The 19,189-nt window shown below is 40.9% G+C and overlaps 1 protein-coding gene across 5 annotated transcripts in view; it reads left to right on the top strand.

Annotated features, from left to right (window-relative positions):
• The window catches only part of FHIT (fragile histidine triad diadenosine triphosphatase), a 1,391,990-nt gene that overhangs the window by 20,859 nt on the left and 1,351,942 nt on the right, over positions 1-19,189 (top strand). For all 5 annotated transcript variants that reach the window (XM_026500340.3, XM_026500338.4, XM_057311857.1 and 2 more), the window contains exon 2: positions 12,637-12,685. The gene's annotated coding sequence lies outside the window, so the exon portion shown is untranslated. The remainder of the gene's footprint in view (positions 1-12,636; positions 12,686-19,189) is intronic.

Raw genomic sequence — 19,189 nt, 5'->3', positions numbered from 1 at the left:
AAAGTGACCATGTATTTGACCCACTTCTTCTCTCGTAATGTCATCACGATTGTATCTCATTGCTGCGGGTTCTTGGAGGCTGACAGGCGGAACAAGTTGCTTCAGCTCACAGTCCTCATCTGTCATACAGAACAGCTTGCAGATTCTTATTATGTGAATGAAATATGGAGAGAGGGATATTTTTCTTCCTGGGCTATCAGGGTAATTGAAAGTAACCATATCAGGGCATAAGGGGAAAATGCAGGAAAATAGTCTGCTTTTGTGAAGGGCAACCCATCGGCTTTCAGAACTGCAGGTGTAGAGTCTCATCTCCAAGTGCAGAGGCTGGGGAAAGGTTCCCTCTTATCAAAAAGCCTAGGATTCGACCAGAACATTCTTTTAGTCAGGAAAATGCCTTGGTTCGTGTTACCACTCCTCAGCTCCCTGACGAGCTGCTGCCATGGCTGCCTTTGGAGGTACATCCCGTGGGACCCAGGGCACGGGCTTTCTATGTTCTTTAGCTAGGACAGAAAACTGTTTTAGTATTCCAGATCAATAAACTGTAGTAGAAAGTTGAAAATGTGCTATGAAAAATCATTAACCAGAGAAATTCTACTGTTCCCAAGTTTTGCATCAGAAGAAATAAGTAACACTTGACTGCTCTTATAGTTTATATTTTACAAGCTTGGCCCTGGTGAAACAGAATATCAGATGACACTGTGTCAGTGACACTTTGCCTTTGAAATGGTCAGTTCTGCAGATGGAAATGGAACTTTACAGAACACTTTTAGTTCACAGGAAGCTTTCTGCTTCACATTGGTCAACAGACCTAACGTGGTGATGGAAAGCAAGGTACAGTTCAGCAGTCATTCAAGTCATGACTTTGTTATATTTTGAGATGGCTCTAAAATCACTTAGTCAAATAAAACTCCAAAGTACTGTAACTGCCAGGTTGCTTTATCTAATATATGAAACAGAGGCAAAGGAACCAACAATAACCCTCCATTTACCATTATTAGATTAGCTATTACTGAAACCGCAGAAAGTATATAATCCTTTACTTTGTGTTCACTCGAATTTGGTTATTAAGCTTTGATGGAACTTTCATTTAACCAAATGCCTTTGTTTACGACAATAAGCATGTTAAGTCTTTTGTGTTCTGAATGTGATATGACCATTTTAGTACATGCCTCCTGCAAAGGCATGTTAAAGTTGTAGATTCTATTCATTTGTGTAATGTCAAATATTTTCATTTCAATCCAGTTAGGGTCTTGTGTTTCTTCCCAACTTTAAGAAATGCATCTTTTCTCTGGTAGGCCTTCCTTTTTCAAGAATAAACCAGGCATTAACAAACATAGCAGCTCCATAAAAATTGATTTTTCAAAATTAAATAAGCATCTGGTGGGCTGAAAATGTTTTTATACCTGATATTTAAAAGATATTTTGACTATTGCCAAAAGGAATCAATTCCTTCATGCTGTCTCTCTTGCGGATGCCGTCATATGCCACTGTGTGCTGTGGAGCTCAGGCTCGGGCTTGGATTTGTACCTCAACTCTGCCACTTTACCTGCCTGTAACCTTGGACTTCACCTCTTCCAAGGTCTGTTACCTCTAATTGCCCTTTCCTCAGTGTGTGATAGAGTTCTTAATAGTACTTATCTCATCATGTTATAGATGGAGGAATGCATGTAAAGTTCTCAAACGTGTGATTATTCCTGTAATTTGTGTGTGTGTGTGCGTGCGTGTGCAAGTGTGTGTGTCTACACTCTACATATGGATTGTTGGCTTAACTAAAACCCCATACTGATTCAAAATTGGGTTATAATAGTGGGAATGCTGTTATCCTTTCAGGATTTAGTGTTCCAGTATCAAGGTTAAATATATGACATGGAACACTGTTACCATTTTGGATCTATTCAGAGCCACAGTTTGAAGACAAGTCATCATGAAGGTGGCTGTTTCAATTGCTGAGATTGGAACCCAAGAACCAAATCCATATTCCAAAGAAGTCTTGCTTTTAAATTGGAACTTTATTTCATTTCCTTTGAATTGATGTAAAAGCTAGGATAAAGAGTGTTTTAGTTAAGTGAGCTAGAAATATATGGCGTTTCCAATAAGAAGGGCTCCTACAGACAATTTGTTGCTAGTTTTCCCTGGCTCCTTCCCACATCTATTAAGCTTCTGTCTAATTGCCTTGCTCCTTTCGCATTTTTCATCCTTAACGCTGTCCTTTAGATCCACATTTTTGGGGTAGTGGAGACAGGTTTGGAGAAATGGGGATGAAATTTTTCCCTCATCTGTACCATCTTCCGTTGGCTTGAATAATGAGTCACAGAAAAATGAAAACTTCTTTAGCTGTGAAAGTTTAAGCAAGGAAACATGTTAGGCCATTGGCATTAGTATAATGCAAAATAAGATAGCATTTAAAGATAGTCTCCGCTTCAGCATCATACTGACAATGCCCCTCACTTGAGTCAGGGATTGGGGACTTACTGAGATACACCATCTGGCAAAACACGGAAGGCCAGTCTTGTGCCAACTGAGAAAGCTGCATCAGTTCCAGCTCTTATGTACTTTGCACATTATTGGATGCTTTGCAAAACGTTTATCACTTTTTAATTAGTAAGGACTAAGGGATTTTCGTACCCCAAAGAAAATGTCAGCAGCCCAAAGATAGATGAATTATCCAGTGGATCATATAGGGCAGTAGGTATTTAACTTTGAGCTTGCACAGGAACAAGGACAGTTGCATACTAGGATCTTTGTTGTGGGACATGTGTTCTTGGTCTGTCTGGGTGGAGCTGGGGATCTGGGCTTTCTGTTCCTCCGGCAGTTCCCCAGCTGGTTTCTCCTGCAGCGTGGCCAGGCCTTGAGAGCACATGCCAAGAGATCAACTCTGTTCTGCTCCTTGGCCTATCATGTAAACTGTGGCTTGTCATGTTCATTAAAATGAAAATTTGTCGGATGGAATTTGCCCGACTGGCAGAATAGTTTAAATGTCAGATGTTGTTAGGCCTGGATATAAATATTATGTTTTTATTGTTAATTAATTGCAGCGCCTCAGTACCAGTGATCCAAAATCCAATTTAGTCTGCAATAGGCCTGTGGATAAGGGCCAGAGATAATGAATGCAGAGGGAAAAAATGTATTCAGAGTTCCCATTGTATCTGTCAATGTCCTCTTAGAAAAATAGCAAATTTTGGTGTGTCACTTTAACTCAGAGGGTGCAAAACAGAACAGAATTAAGACTCATTGTCTTTTGAAACCTCTCAAATGTTACTTACTGTTGAATCCGTCCCAGCATCAAAATCCCCAAATTTGCTGCTCTGTCTCCTTTCTGTGATTTCTCCCACATTGCTTCCCCCCCTGAAGTCCTTGTTATGTTCACAGCTCGTTTTGGAGTAGCAGAACTGGGGTATCTAGTCCCATAATCATCCTCATTTCTCCTTGCTCTGTTCATTTTCCTCTCTTCCATTCGCCATCAATCCTTCTCTTTTTTGTCTTCTTTCTATCCTTTGTTTGGGTCCCCAGACTCAGCAGCCTATCTGTAAGTCTGCCACTGTTTGTTAAGATCATTTTGCTTCCAAATTGAGCTGGTGGCTGACTATCACTCAGAGTAACGCTGCATAACTCTTTGCATTAGAAAGGGGAGCAGAAATCTTGCCGCTGGGGCCCAGACCTCAAAACTGACTGTTGTCGCAGTGCCGTGAGCTGTGAGCCAGCGGGCATTTGCTACCGCCATTCCCAACCAATATTTTGTGGAATACTTGCTGTGAGCATGGCATCGTACTCGGCCACCTTCTTGGTTTCCAAAGGCAAGTGCGTGTGCCAGGCAGAGGAAGACTAATTAAGACTTTGGAAGGCAGGCCTAATGTGATCCAGTGGTCAGGGAACCTCATTTAATTCCTGGCATCCTGGTCCATGCCAACCTCGTTCTGCCCCTGTGATTAAGCCAGCCGAGAAGCAGGGAAGGGAAGATGAACTTTGGTGTGCTCTGAGTTTCCCTGTCCAGCAGTGTCTGTCAGATTAAAAATGAGAGGGAAGGAGGCCAGAGAATCTTCCAGATGGAGAGTTCAGAGGAGGGCACCACCAGACTCCCTCTCCACAGTGATGTTGCTGGGCCATTGGAGCATCGGGCCATGAGCCAGGAGGAGCACAGGCTGCCGCCTGACCCTGGAGTGGAGTGGAGGCCCGCAAAACAGTCACCCTTGACTTGGGGTGGGAACATGTTCACACCAGGCACACGCAGGCCTGTATGAGGCAGAGCATTTACCCCAAGAGCTGGGTCAGTCTGATTAGAGGATGGGCCCTTCATCCTGGACTCCTTGTAACAGTGTGTTCCCCGAGGCATATACGGACACTGCAGAAACCAAATGGGGATTTGGGTGTTCTCCACCCTCCTCGGTTTCTTCCTTTAGATAGAATCGGCCGTGTAAGAAAGGTGACCTTCGATAGGCTGGCAGCAGCAGGAACAGCAGTGGCCATACATCCTTGGACGGCCTTGCATGTGGACAGCAGTTCCAGACAGTAGGGGTTTGGTGAGGAAACAGTGCATAGACAGCCACTCTCCACACCTTTTGGTAGCACAATTTTGTAACTGGTTTCAGCATTCATTAAAAAGTATCCAGGGTGGATGCTCCAGGAACAGAGTTTTGCTCAAGTGAGAACTGTTTTTTAGACTCAGGCCGTCTGAGGTCTATGTCATGATGGAATGATAACGAATGAGGTTAAACACTGAATATCTGGCATGACCTTCCTTAAAAATGGATTATTTTAACATTGCTTCTGTACCACCTCAGTTTTTCTCTAAGATGACCCTATTTTTCTCAAAATCAGGTTATATTCGAGTTTGGGGAGGGTTTGTACTATTGGGAGCAGAGCTGTTTGACTTGAAATGTCATCCCATTTTGAGGAAACATACCGGGGCCACGTTAGGGCATCCCTGTGCAAATGTCACGTTGTCAGAATGTCTCCCCCCGGGGATTAGACTGGCCATGGTACTTCCCGGTCCTGTCTGGCTGGTCAGACAAAGCCACTGCCTCCCCATAGCCAGGGCGCTAACCCGGCCAGGGTCATGCTCCCCGAGATTTCATGGAATTTGATTTGTCACTAACTCTCTGAATTTTAATATGCTAATTATTGGCTGATTGGTATGCAGCTCCTTAGACGTCACCTAATGATTTTCCAGAGCTCATACTCTTGGCAAATTTACTTTTCCGGTGTCTGGCAAATATGACAGCATTGAACAGGTGTGGCGATGGTGTGTGTGGGGGTGTGTGTGTGTGTGTGCGTGTGTGTGTGTGTGTGTGTGAGGCGATACAAGTGTAGGCTTCCATAGAGAGAGACCTTTTCATCTTAAGAAAGCCCTAGAATACAAATTAAGAAAAGGGGAAAAAAGAACAAAAATAAACAAAACTAACTCTAGCTTAAGAATTTTAGATTCTAGAGGTGCCTGGCTGGCTTAGTTGGTAGAGCGTGTAACTCTTGATCTCCGGGTTGTGAGTTCGAGACCCATGCTGGGTGTAGAGATGACTTAAAAAATTAAAAAAAAAAATCTTAAAAAGAAAAAAGAATTTTCAATTTTAATAGTAAAGCAAACTTACAATATTCCTTTATTAAGCAGATTTTATCGAGTGTATGTTATGTGCCAGATACTGTTCAGAGTATGTGGATTCAGCGCAGAATAAGACAGATGTTGTCTGGATCTTTGTTGAACTTAGGGTCTAGTGGAAAGATTTCCACATATATTTTGACAATATTGATCAGCTTTCTAGGTGAATAACAAAACTAAGAGTTATTCTACCCACCCTTCTGAACTCTAAATACATTATATTCGAGTTTCACAAATTCTGAATTCGAAATTCTATTAGAAATACATACATATAAATTGAAATAAAACTTCGAGGAATATATCTGAGAAATGTCAAGTTTCTAGTGTCTTTGCTGCTGTTGCTTGTGAACATTTAAATCAGTATGCAGATTTGCAAATAATTCCGTGTGTTTAAAATATTCATTTATCATCAGGTCGTTTAACCAGGGCAATGTTTTCCAGCTGCCTGGTTTTCACCGATATGTAGAAGAAGGTTTAAGAATCTTCTCTTAGTTGAAAATTGGCTATCATTTGAAAGGATGTTGCAATAATTTGTCGGCAGTAACAGCTCACTGAACGTAGCATAAGAAGGAAGACGAGGGCCGAATTTATTCAGTGTCTTCATTCTTGTGTCTTGTCTTCATTCCTGAGCAAACAGACTTCTTTCCCAGGTCTGTAGATAATTGTTAAAGACTTAAAGGTCAATAACCAATCCCTTAATGGGCAGTCAAGTCAGGTGAGGGCTGCAGAGTGCAACAATGGAGGGAAATCCCTCAGTTCCAGGCAGTGCTGTATTAAGTCAAGTGTAGTTGGATGGTGCCCAGAGATAGGTTTCAATTGGGAGAAGATGAATTGCAAAGGAAGTTTCTGTATTTGAGAATGATGCTTGTTTAAATTCAGGCTGGTTTTTAAGGGAGCTGGGGGCCGGGTAATGGAGTGAGGGGCTTGGGGTTGGTGAAGATTTTCTAGGTGGCCCTGAAAAACCACCAAGAAAAATCAGGGTGTTATTGGCCTGTACAACTCTGCCTCTATATTTATGTCTTTTAGGAGCCACCGAAGCCCAAACCTGTTTGGATTGATTTAAATCTAATCTGTCTTGCAGGAGGTCATATGAAGGTTACAGAGTCTGTCTGTTCCAGAACAAAATGGGAATGAGCTAGGCCTGAGGGGAATGGGAGGTGGTGTACCGCCTTGCCCCTGCTGTGAAAAGGTTTTCATGGCCTGTAGAAGTTTAAGTCCTTGGATTTTTAGGTCAAGGCAAACATGGGAAAGAGAGGACTAGTTTGAGTGGCTATTCCTGACTTTTGTCCAGAGATAGGTATTTTGGGCATTGAAACCAGAGTTTTTTTGATCCTGACCTGCTCCTATTTTGGATACGTAGCACTCCTATGTGCAAAATGCTTGGGCACCAGAGAGATGTACACAAAGACTGTAGGATCCATGTGTATTTGTCTTACTCAACACGTATGTACTGAAGGACTATTTGGTACAGGTATAGAATCTGGGGCTCACATTGCATGGGCGTGTGTGGTCAGTTTGAACAATAAAGGCCACAGGTCTTAAAGAGTTTAGACACTAGTCAAGGTGATAAAACATATACACAGGAGAAAGTAATCATTTAAGGCAATACCACGCATGGCAGTCACAAGGCATTATGTGATCAAGATGAGCCTCAAGCTCTGTTTTTTTTTTTTTTAAAGATTTTATTTATTTATTTGACAGAGAGAGACAGCCAGCGAGAGAGGGAACACAGCAGGGGAGTGGGAGAGGAAGAAGCAGGCTCCCAGTGGAGGAGCCCGATGTGGGACTCGATCCCAGAACGCTGGGATCACGCCTTGAGCCAAAGGCAGACGCTATTAATGACTGCGCTACCCAGGCGCCCCCCAAGCTCTGTTTTAAGACCAATCCCACCACCTATCCCTTTTGACGTTCTGGGACCTTGCAGTCCTGGTTTCCCTTTCTCGCTCTTCTGCCCTTAGCTTCATAGTCTCAACTGGATCTTCTCATTACCTTGCCACACACTCAGGTTTTTTTCTGTTTACAAAGTACACAAAGAAACACTCTTTCAGTCCTTTATCTTCCTCCTGTTGCTATTCTCCCTCTCTTCCCCTTTACACCCAGACATCTCTAGGATTGCCCTTACTTGTCTTCATTTTAATGATTTCCACATATTTGTTAACCAACTCCAAACTGAATTCTGTCTCAACCAGTCCAAGTCCTCATTGAGTTCCTCAGTGACCCTCACATTGGGCATTTTAATTTTTTAATTTTTAAAGATTTATTTATTTGAGAGAGAGAGGGGGAGAGAGAGAGTACACACAAGCAGGGGGAGGGGCAGAGGGAGAAGGAGAGAGAGAATCTCCAGCTGAGCGCAGAGCCTGACGCAGGGCTCAATCTCACGACCCTTAGATCATGACTGGACCTGAAATCAAGAGTTGGACGCTTAACTGACTGAGCCACCCGGGGGCCCCACACTGGACACTTTTAGTACTTACATTACTTGACCTTCGGTGACACTTAATGTTTTTGTTTTACTTCTCTGGCAACTATTCTCTCTCCTATATGGCCATCATCCTCCTCAACCCAACTGTTGAATGTTTAACTTCCTCAAGGATCATCTTCCCTTCCTACTTGGTACCGACTCCCTGGACAGCTACATCCATACTCACAACCACAGTTGTGAGGCACAGATAACTCACTGCTCGCAAACCTCCTGTCTGAGCTACAGACATGCATGTCCAACTCCCGACCTGGACATTTCTTTTATATATATCTCTCAGGCACCTCAAGTGCAATATATCCACAACCAAAGTGGGATCTGGGCTCCAGATGTGGACCCTTGTGCAGTGGGATTCACTCAGTGGTGTTGTCCAACCCCAATTCAGAAAGGGAAACTGCCCTAAAGATTGTAATATTCAAACATAGGTTTAAAATCTCTTTTCGTAATTGATATCTACCTTTAATGTACTGTGATCAGAGAACTTTGATAGCTGTTTTTTTGGTATTTGTCGAGACTACTCATATGGTGTAATATGTGGTCAGGTGTTCCTTATGTTCCATACACACTGGTAAAGAATGCTATGGCAGATGGTCACACCAACACATTTATCCAGTCCCATGTGCTCATGTTACTGAGCACTGACCACCACCCCTCCTGCCAAGAGATGGAGCCTTTGTTCTCTTTCCTTGAGTCTCCATGGGGGTTTGTGACTGCCCTGACCACTGGAATGCTGTGTAAATGGTATTAATGTGACTTCCAAGCCTAGGCCATAAAGAATACAGCTTCTGGGAACTCTTGCCTTTGGAACCCAGCCACCATGTTGTGAGGCAACTCAAGGTATGTAGAGAAGCCACATGTAGATCTTTTGGCTGATAGCCCCAGTTAAGGTCTCAGCTAGCCTTCAGCAACCACTGGCAAACATTTGAGGGAATGAGCTTTCCAATGATTCCAGAGCCCAACTCCAAGTCTTTCAGCTGAGGCCTCAGGCATTGTTGCATACGCTGGCTTACCCTACGCTGTCAGAATTCCTGTTCCATGGAAACCGTAGAGACAATAAATTACTATTTTTCAGTCATTAATTCTTGGGTAGTTTGTTATGTAGCAGTAGACAGCTGATGCAAATATGTATTCTATCACCGGTAACTTCTATTTTGCCTAGTAGTATTTCTACCAGCTTTCTTTTGGTTCCTATTTGTGTGGTGTATAGTTTTCTGTACTTTCCCATTCAAACTCCCTCTACGTTTTAGATGTGTTTCTTATAAACATCATATAGCAAGATTTTAAAAAATCCATTTAAAAAATCTGTTTTAACGGATGTGTTTAATCCATTCACTCTGATTCATGACATATTTGAACTTACTTTGAATATTTTCTTTGGTATTTTCTACTCACTCTGCTTTCCTTTGCTTCTTGCCTGCTTCCATTCCAATCTTCTGTAGAGAAATGGCTGAGTTTTCTGTTCTTTATATTGTTCCCTCAGTTGGTTTGGACGTTTCTATTCTTTTGGTGATTACTCTTATGTGTTTTAAAATTGTGAAATAGATCATACATACAAAATAATTTTTGGAAGTGTATATCTATAGTCATTTATTGTATTGTATTCTATTATAATACAATATATAATAAACTAAACATCTAGATACCTCTTCCCTGGCCAAGAAATAGAGCATCACCATAGTCTAGAATCTTTCCCCCCAAGCTAAATGTTGCCTGAATTCTGTGTAAATCATTCCCTTGCTTTTCTTTATGGTTTTGCCACTTACATGTTATATTCTTAAACAAGATAGTATGTATTTTTACCCTTTTGAACATGTTGTATATATGGAATGATAGATATAGTCTTCTGTGACTTGGTCTTTGTTTTATATCATTTTTGAGAGGCATAGATGTTGATATGTGTGACTGTTTCATTGATTTTTCAAAGCTGTATAATACTTCATTGTAAGGCTGTAAAAATGTATGTATTCATTGTACTGTTGATAGATGTTTGGGTTGTTTTCAGTATCTCTTGGCGTTCTAGCAATGATGCTCTCAACATTTTTGTATGCATCTTTGTGAGCATATATGCAAATGTCTTTGACTACATCCAATGAGAAAGAAATGCTGGTTATCCTTAACAAGTTAGTCAGTAACTTTAATGCCTATCTTCAACAGTTTAATCAGTATCTGTCTCTTCCTTCTAAGCAATTTATTCCCCTCCTTTATGACATATAATTGCAGCCAACAACTCATTTCACCTTATTTGCAAACCCCCAAAATTGGTCGTTATTGTTGTTGTTGGATTTTACAACCAAGGCTTAGTAATTATTATTCAATACCCATTATTTATTATTAAATTTACTAGATTTACCATCATGCTTGCTAATGTCTTTACTTTCCATTGCCTTTTGCTCCTCATTCCTTCCATTTGGGGTCAATTCCTTTTTATTCAAGTGTGCTTTTTAGTATTTCTTTCAGCAAAAGTGAACTACTATGAGGAGAAAACAATCCTTCCCCCCTCCCCCAGATGTCCTTATTTCTCTGTCGTTCTTGGATGATAATTGGTTTAGCATGGCTATGGAATTTTTGTTGAATTTTTTTTTCCCCTTAGTACTTTGAACATGTTATTCCATTGCTGTTTTGCTTTTATTTTTGCTAATGACAAGTTGTTTTGCAAGGAGTCTGTTTTTTCTCTCTGGTTGAGTTTAAGACTTTCTATCTCTGGTGTTTTGTGGTTTCTTTCTAATGTACCTACCTGTGGATTTGCTTTTATTTATCTTGCTGAGGTCTTGGTGTGCTTTTTTCAAGAGGATTCATGTCTCATTCTAGAAAATTTCCATTCGTTATCTTTTCATATTTGTCTTTACCTTTCTCTGAGTTTGGGTATTTGGGTATATATGTATTTAAATTATCACCATATTTTGCTTAACATTTCTATGTGTTTAAAGTGGAAAGGCATACGGGTCAGCCTCTATATTGTCAGATCATAAGTGTCTCATATTTTACAAAATGCAATATTATACTATTTTATGTAGTTTTCCCCAAATTATTTTTCTCCCAACTCTATTGCAATTCATATAACGGGAAGGGGAAATTTCTGATGTTGTCTCATGGAGGGGCTTTATGTCCTGCATTACTATTGCAGGATTTATGTCACAGCCCACAAGTCTGGTCTTAGTCTTTAGTGATCAAGCATCAGCAGTTAATGGGCTAAAGCGGGTACTTAGGACATTGAAGGAAAAGAAAAAGAACCATGGGAAAACCATGAATTAGTTGGCCATTCCCAACTATTGCACTATTAGATGTTAGGACCTAGCCAAGAATGACAGAAAGAGGAATATTCCAATTAGTTTTGACCATATGGAGGCACCATATGAGTAATGACGTACTGATGTTATATCAGCCCCTTGAAATATTATTATGACGGTAGTCCCCTGCATATCAACTGAAGATACATTCTGATACCCTCAGTGCAGATGTCTGAAACTGTGGAGGGTATTGAACCCTGTGTGTGTGTGTGTGTGTGTGTGTGTGTGTGTGTGTGTGTGTGTAAAACTGCGATAAGGTTTACTGTATAAATTAGGCACAGTAAGAGATTAACAACAATAACTACTAATAAATTAGAGCAGAACAATATTCTTTAATAAATTATGTGAAGAATGTGGTCTTTCTCTCTTAAAATATCTTACTGTGCTGTACTCACCCTTCTTCATGTGATGCCATGAGATGATAAAATGCCTACGTGATGAGATGAAGTGAGGGGAATGACGTAGGCTGGCAAGTAGCGTGAGGCTACTATTGACCTTCTGACAGTTTGTCGGAAGGAGGATCATCTGCTCCAGACCACCGTTGACTGCCACTAACTGAAACCATGGAAAGTAAGACCTCCAATAAGGGGGGGATCTCCAGTATTGCTTAATGACTCTCATTTACCACATCTCTTACCGTGTTGACCCGTGTGTGTCCAGTACATGGAATATTTTGATCACAGGGAGCTTAATTTAACATGTCAAGTTTTGATTTGAAATGCCGAGTGGGGCTTCCTGGGCTTTGTGAGTTTCTCTCTACCTTGGGAATGGGGACAGTCCCTGTCAGCTTGCATCTGTGTACTCATGGGGGCAAGTGGTGCAGTTCGCACTGGAAGGACTATGCGTCTCATAGAAGTGGAACAGGCTCCCCCATGTAAAACTTTTTCAGAGAAATGGAAATAGAATGTGTAAGAAAGATGACAATGAAATAAGTAAGAACATAAAATGCTCAGTCAGAGTGAGTGTGCTGCATAACGTTTAATTGGACTTGCATCTTTGCACTTCACAAGCCGTTCCCACACTGTTGAGGAGTTCACACCCCAAAAGATTTGACTGTCCATCTGACCGGTGTGTGTGATTGAGTTCTGGCCAGATGTGCGTGCTGTTTTTACTTGATGACAGTTTTTTATTGGCCTTTTGTGAGGGAGGTTTGAGGCCCGCGTTACTTGGCCAGGGCCACATACCATGGCATATGGCAGTTCTCCTTAGAGACACGGAGAGAAAATGGTTGGTGTTTTACTCGCAGATAACTCCCTACTTTCGTTTTTATCTCTTTGTAGCTTTGAAGCTCAGCGAAGAAGGAAAATCCATTGAGAACAGTCTGTGAAGGTAAGTGTATTTATTACATGGCCTTGACAAACATTGCCTTTAAAACATTGATTTTTCTTTTATTCAGAGATTTAAACACTCGGATTAAAGATACAGCTGACAGGACAACTTCCTTAACCACCTGCTTGTCCTCCCTCTTAGGCAAAAGTGCTGAGCAATAGTTAGCAGAGAGCAGGAGGAAATAAAATGATGTGCTGAGGGTAGCCAAATGCAATTGTATGCTTGCTGACTTTTGCTTTCTTCTCAGCAGTTAAGACATTCCAATGGAGCTAAGTTTACTAAGATTAATGCTAGCTGGAAAAAGAATGCACTTGTACCGCTTCTAGTCGATGGTTAAATAAAACCAGCTGGCCAAATAAAGCATTTAAACTAAAATGCAGAGTGGCATTTGAATTGGGTTGGATGAAATTTATCATGAAAGTCAGTTGTGCAGTTGCGTGGAGAAGCTAGTTTTGTAGAAAGGAGAAGGCCAGCCAGTTTGGTGTAGCTAATTTCATTCTGCCCAGTCTCTGTGGACCCTAAGTGAGTTACAGGAAATGAACTTCCAAGTTCGAAGCAATGGGAAAAGTACCTATCAGCTTTCTGTGAAACATTACAATCGCATTGGTTTTTACATGGAAAAATGTAATTGTTTCCTCTTTGCTAGGTATATTTATAAGCATACCGCTGTACAGCATTGTTCTTTGATTCATTGTTTAATTTCTGTTCTGCATGAAGTATTTTAATTTAAAGAATTCATTCTGGGGAATTATAGGGCTGCAGTTTCATCAAGAGTCTTTGGTGGCCAGGGTGAAATATGCCATAATTTTACATTTGTTTTCATCATCAATTATGTTTTTGACAATTTTAGGTTTTTTTCCTGTCGTTTTTATTACAGCAATCATGACCGTGACCACTTTAGTTAAAGTTGAAAAGCCATTTTGATTTACCTTATATTTTAAGTTATTCCTAACTTTATGACAAATCTACTCCTGGGGCTGAATTTTTAATGTTTGTTTTGAGGGTGAAAAAGAATTTTGCAGGGAAATTGGAGAAAACTTCTTTTGAATGATCAAAACATGAGCTATAAAAACACCATTTTGAGGATCTGCTTTGGGATGACTAAACTCTGGTTCATGAAGGCTGGTTGATGTGGAATTTTTCTCTGATGGTTTTCAGCCATATAACTTACACATCTCTGGACCACTGAGCTGCATCTTGGAATAAAGCAGTGCTTGATAATCTCTTAGGATAAATTCTCATAAATTATTGGAGCTGGTGACGATGTGGCAATCTTCAGAACCTTGTGACCTTTAGGTACTGTTACGGTGCTCCAATTTCTCTTGGAGAATGTTTTCAAATGGCACAGTCCATTTCCTCTGCTCGCAATGAAAATCCCTTGTTAAGTTGGTATTTTGGAGTCAGACATGGATTTATTCCTGGGTTGGCTTTTATGAGCTGTTGGACCATGGACACATTCTGTACCCCCTCTGCATCTCAGTTTCCTAGTTCGTGAAATGGAGGTAATAATATTGTTTTCCTCATAAGGTTGTTGTGGAGGTCAAATGAATTATTAGGTATTAAGGGCTTGGAACAGGTCCTGGCCCGTGACAACTCCTCAGTAGATGTTAGTTGCTGCTGCTCTTGTTAATATTACCGTCATCATCATTATCATCAAATCAGCATCCTTCTGAATTTATTCATTAGACATTTTGAGAAGTCTGTGCATTTTGGAAGCTTCAGGTTGATGTTTCCAGTACTAAAGGACAAATTCTGCTTTGTCTTTAGGAATCAGAGGAAAATATAGCTTTTAGGTAAAGTGAGAAGTGAAGCCTCTGGAAGTAAAAAGTTGTCAGGGTGAAGTTTTGTAGGCCTCAGGGTAAACACTTTCTTTGGCTGTGTGTAGACAATTACTAGTTAATATAGCCTTAAGAAATAGTGATCTAACTGCTAGGTAGTTAGGTTCTTAAGGAATTTTTGAAGAAAGGCTTGGCAAGCGTAGAGGGACTTCTCCCCCTTCCCCTTTCCTTCCCTGTCTTGTACCTATTTTCCTTCCTAACAGCACCTTGATTTCCTTTTGATGTGGTTAGATCAGTGGAACTGTAACCAGGGGCCCTTCTCAGGAGCCTATACTCAGCTTAGGGACGGGTGCATGATCACTAGCTTGGTTAAGTGGGTGTTCATGTGTGATTTGAATCTTGAGCTAGGGGATTCTCCTTCTCCCGGTGGGCATTCTGCTCTGAAAATACCTACTGTGGGGCCACCTTAGCAGTTCCCATTCCCTAGTCTCCATGTCTGTCTTGGCAAATGATGGTTGCTTAGCCTTATTTTCCAGTGGAAAATTAGGCTTATTTCCCAAGGATTCAATGAGCCCCTAGTTTCCTTCCAATAATTCTCCTCAAATTAGCCAACTGGCTTCAGTCTTGGAACCACAGAAGCCTAAGTGGTTGAGTAGTTGACACATTAGGGAGCTAGATTTGGAATAAATGGGGAATGTTTGGAGGCTTACAATTAAATACTGTTTATTACTTTCTTCTGTCATGTGTAAGTACCTGAACATTTTGCAGTAGGTTATAAAAGGTGCAGAGTTCTCAATTAGTATTTTAAAAGCAGGCCATTTTGCTGGACTTCCCACTACTCTTGTGTTTGGTAGAGAGAAGTCACTTCTGGCTGCTTCTCTAAGCTCTCAAAGGATGTGTGGGTATGTGGGGGTAGAGCTGGAAATGGCAAGGGAAGCAGAGAGGTCTTTGCTCCAGTTTCTGGGGCCCTGCTCTCTCTGCGGCCTGAGGTTTGTGAAGGGACTGTGATTTCCTTCCACCTACTCCAGCCTCCCCAAACAAAACTCGTTACATATTTTTCTTCTTTTCCCTGAATTTTTTATTCCTCTTTTGAACACTTGCCTTGTCCTACTGAACACCTTCTTTTCAATGATGTGTACAATGTGATTGAAAACTCAGTTATTTCCATCTCTGCCATTCCTCGTGGTTTCTTGAGAATGGAATGGGCAAGTGCGCTCTGTTTTCCCCTTGTGTCTTGTTTGTTGACTACTTCTGTGTTCTGTGTGGTGCCTAGAACAAAGTTGGTTAATGAATTTTTCACAGGAACATCAATTTTGCGCTCCTACTGTGAATAAGTAGCATGACTGCCTTGTGTGGTGGAAAGAGCCTTAGCTGACATGTTAGGAAATGTGCCTTCTAGTTTGGGTGCTGCTGTTGGTAGCCTGCATTGAGGTGTTCTGATGATATAAAGATAATGTATGTGAAAGTGCTTAGTCAGGTGTCAAGTGCTGCATAGCATCAGTGGATGATGGTGATGATGATGGTGATGATGCCATTTATGTTAAACAGGTTGAAAAATCAAGGGATCTATCTAGCTAGCTAGCTAGCTAGCTGAGTAGAAAAGGGACATAAATTTAAAAAAACAAAAGTAAAAATAAAACTCTGCCTGGTGCTTGTGCTGGACATTCCGTTTGTGCCTCCAGCTCCTTGCTCCACTGAAAGGCTCTGAGCCCCCAGAGGCTACCCTCTATTGTCAGCATTCCCTGGTCTTCCTTGCTCTCTAGCTTTCTGTTGAATTAGCCAGTGGAAGGTACTGGGTGAAAATCCGAGAATGTGACTTGGGAATATTATTCCCCACCTTCCATGCAGCAATGCAGTTGGCAGTGGCTATATCCCGCTAAGGAGGGCCACAGTTCCTGCCATGGGCCTTTCTTCTGCAGCTGGAGCTCTTTCCACTGTCTGAGAACTTCCCCTTCCCTTTTGCCCCTTTAAGTCTGGCGTGCAACAGTTTGATTTGTGCTAACTCCCCGGTCCCAGACTGTCCCTTCTGGCTTCCCTTAACCTTGCCCACACCCTTTGTTAAATTCACCTCCAATACCCCAGGCGAGGCTCTTGGCTCTTTCCTGATGTGACCTCGATTGCACAGAGGAACTTCTTTCTTTGTGTTTCTTTCTGCCATTCTCAGTTTAATTCAGCAAATGTCTTCTTAGGACTTACAGTGTGCTGGGGCCATAGTAAATGGTTATTGTAAACTTTCAGCACCTGGACATTTTGGTGGTATAGTTGGAAGGATTCTGTCAATCAGTTTTTTGAAGAGCAAATTTTGGTAAATTGGAAAACCTTATGGTAACCCTGGTATATAAAGACATCCAATATTATGAATGTTATGAATTATCTTTTAAAATTCACTTTTATTTTTATCAAAGCAACCTATCCACATTTTTGAATAACACAGTGCTAAGAAGCAAATATTGAAAAACTGCAACACTTAACCCCTCCTGCATTTCTCCCACCCTTCCAACCCACGCCCCACAACTGGCAGCTTTCAACTCTGATACTTCCGGTGTTTAATCTCTTGCCAAATAATGTGCTTATCCTGCTGTATCGATTTTAGCAATAGTTTTTAGACACGCCCCACTCATCGCTTCTGGTCCCCACAGCCCCCTAACATAATTATAGCACAATTTTTGTTTAAATCGGTATGTAATACTTACATTATCATGTTGGTCTGGTTAGTAATGTGTTCTTTAATGTGTAACTTTTGGTCTTCCTTGAAATTAACATATGCTTTCAAAATTTGCCTTCTTTCCTAGGCATCTACCTTATGAGGTGTAGGTAGTAATAGCCTACATTTTATAGGCTATTATATAGCCTACAATATATACATTTTATATTTCCATTTTATGGATGTGTAAATTGAGGCTCAAGTATTTTGCCCAGAGTCACACAGCTAGTAAGGGTCAGAATTGGGATTAGATACCAGCTAGTCTGTCTACAAAGCCCACATTCTTAATCATGACATTGTTACAAACACTGTCACTTCAGTTGTTATCCTAATGGCTCTGTTAAAACAAAACAAAACTTGAGGTCTATCTTTCAGATTCAGAATCAGTAGGTCTGAGATGGGGACCACAAATCTGTAGTTATAAAAAGCTCCACAGGTGATTCCATTGATCAGCAGGGTTTGAGAACTTCTGTTCTATATCCTATCATTACCGCAATCACCATCCTCACTGTCATGATCATCAACATCATCACCACCACCACCGTCATCACCACCACCTCCATCAGCAGCAACAAATGAGTCTTGTGCTCTCGGTAGCTAAGGAAAAACCCCGGTGTCTGTTAAAGCAGCTGCTTTTTGACCTCCTAGGTGAGATCGCACTGGTGGGTGATTCAGGTAATAATTTATCCAGCCATTTTTAAGTTTGGACAGTGCTTTGGGAGGAACTGTGCCCCACAGAAGTGGACAAGGGTATTTTTTTCACCTCAGTTGGTTGATACTTTATCTGGTAAAAAAGCAATAAGAACACTGTCTCTCTACTTAACCCTGACCTTAAAGGGACTCATTTTTTCTGAGTCCCCTAAAATGACATCTAGGGGGAATACAAAGCTCAAGTAAAGGAGAAACTTTGCTGTCTTTGTTCTATTTGATTTCCACCCCCCACCCCCTTCCTCCCATGCTTGTGGCATTTCTTGTTTATCAGGCAGGAGAGAAGCAGTAAAATTTGGCCTGGGGTTTTCTCATCCCTAGGTGTGAAATTATTTCAGAACTATAATAATAATACTTTGCATTTCTATAGTCGTTTTATTTGAAGATCTGAAAGTATTCTGTTGGTGTTAATAGAGCTTCCCAGCACCCTCTGAAGTAGGTAAGTATTATTAGAGAAGATTTCCTCCAAGAACATTTTCACTTCATATCCCACGTGTGACTTGAAAATGCTTTTGTATTGTTTGGGAATCTCAACTACTTAAAGTGCCACGCATATAGGGCACTTGTTTTCTTTATATTCAGTCTTCAGTAATTCCCAGCCATTGAGGGAAATATACTCTTTCCCATGAATGGGTGTGGCATTATTTAGCGAGAATTAAAATAAAAGCGTTCTGTTGTTGCCTTTTATTTGAGTGTTTTTTGAAAATATTCAGTAGTGTTCACCAGCCATCCTGGAACTGTCTATCTTACAGTTAATTTTCCTTTTTTTTTTTTTTTTTAACGTAGCAGGACTTGCGGGAATATATTGAATAACTAGTGGGAGTTTGGCTTGGTGATGTGTCCTTTGGGAGCTCACGACATGTCAAGCCAATTAAAAATACAAACTGAGTTTGCATTCTGATTTAAAGGTTTAATTTTGAAAAATTGCTTTGAATGTTGCCTACCTGAATTTTAATCATGCAGACATGCCTACTTGGTTATTTTTTTTCTCAAAATGTTGTGAGGTTTCATCTTCAAGGCGTTTCAGAAGTGCTGCGTGTCTGCCATAGCACATGTGAGGAGCAAGAATTTCCTGTCTCCTCCAAGGACCTTCTAGCTGGACTAAGAATCAGATTGACATGAGACATATTAACAGGAGAGAAACACATTTGATTTCATATATACGGAGAATCCACATACTTATTGAAACTCTGAAGATAGTCGGGTAAAATGAGATATATGAGTTAAGGAGAAGAGGGTAGGGCTTGGGACTTTAAAGAGAAGGAGTGTAATTCACAGGGAAATGAAAAAGAGTAAATATTTGGTAAACAAATG

This window comes from Ursus arctos, unplaced genomic scaffold (genome assembly GCF_023065955.2).
Source record: "Ursus arctos isolate Adak ecotype North America unplaced genomic scaffold, UrsArc2.0 scaffold_14, whole genome shotgun sequence".
Taxonomy (NCBI): Eukaryota; Metazoa; Chordata; class Mammalia; order Carnivora; family Ursidae; genus Ursus; species Ursus arctos.
The sequence above is the reverse complement of the archived record's forward strand: the minus strand, read 5'-3'. Positions and strand labels throughout refer to the sequence as shown.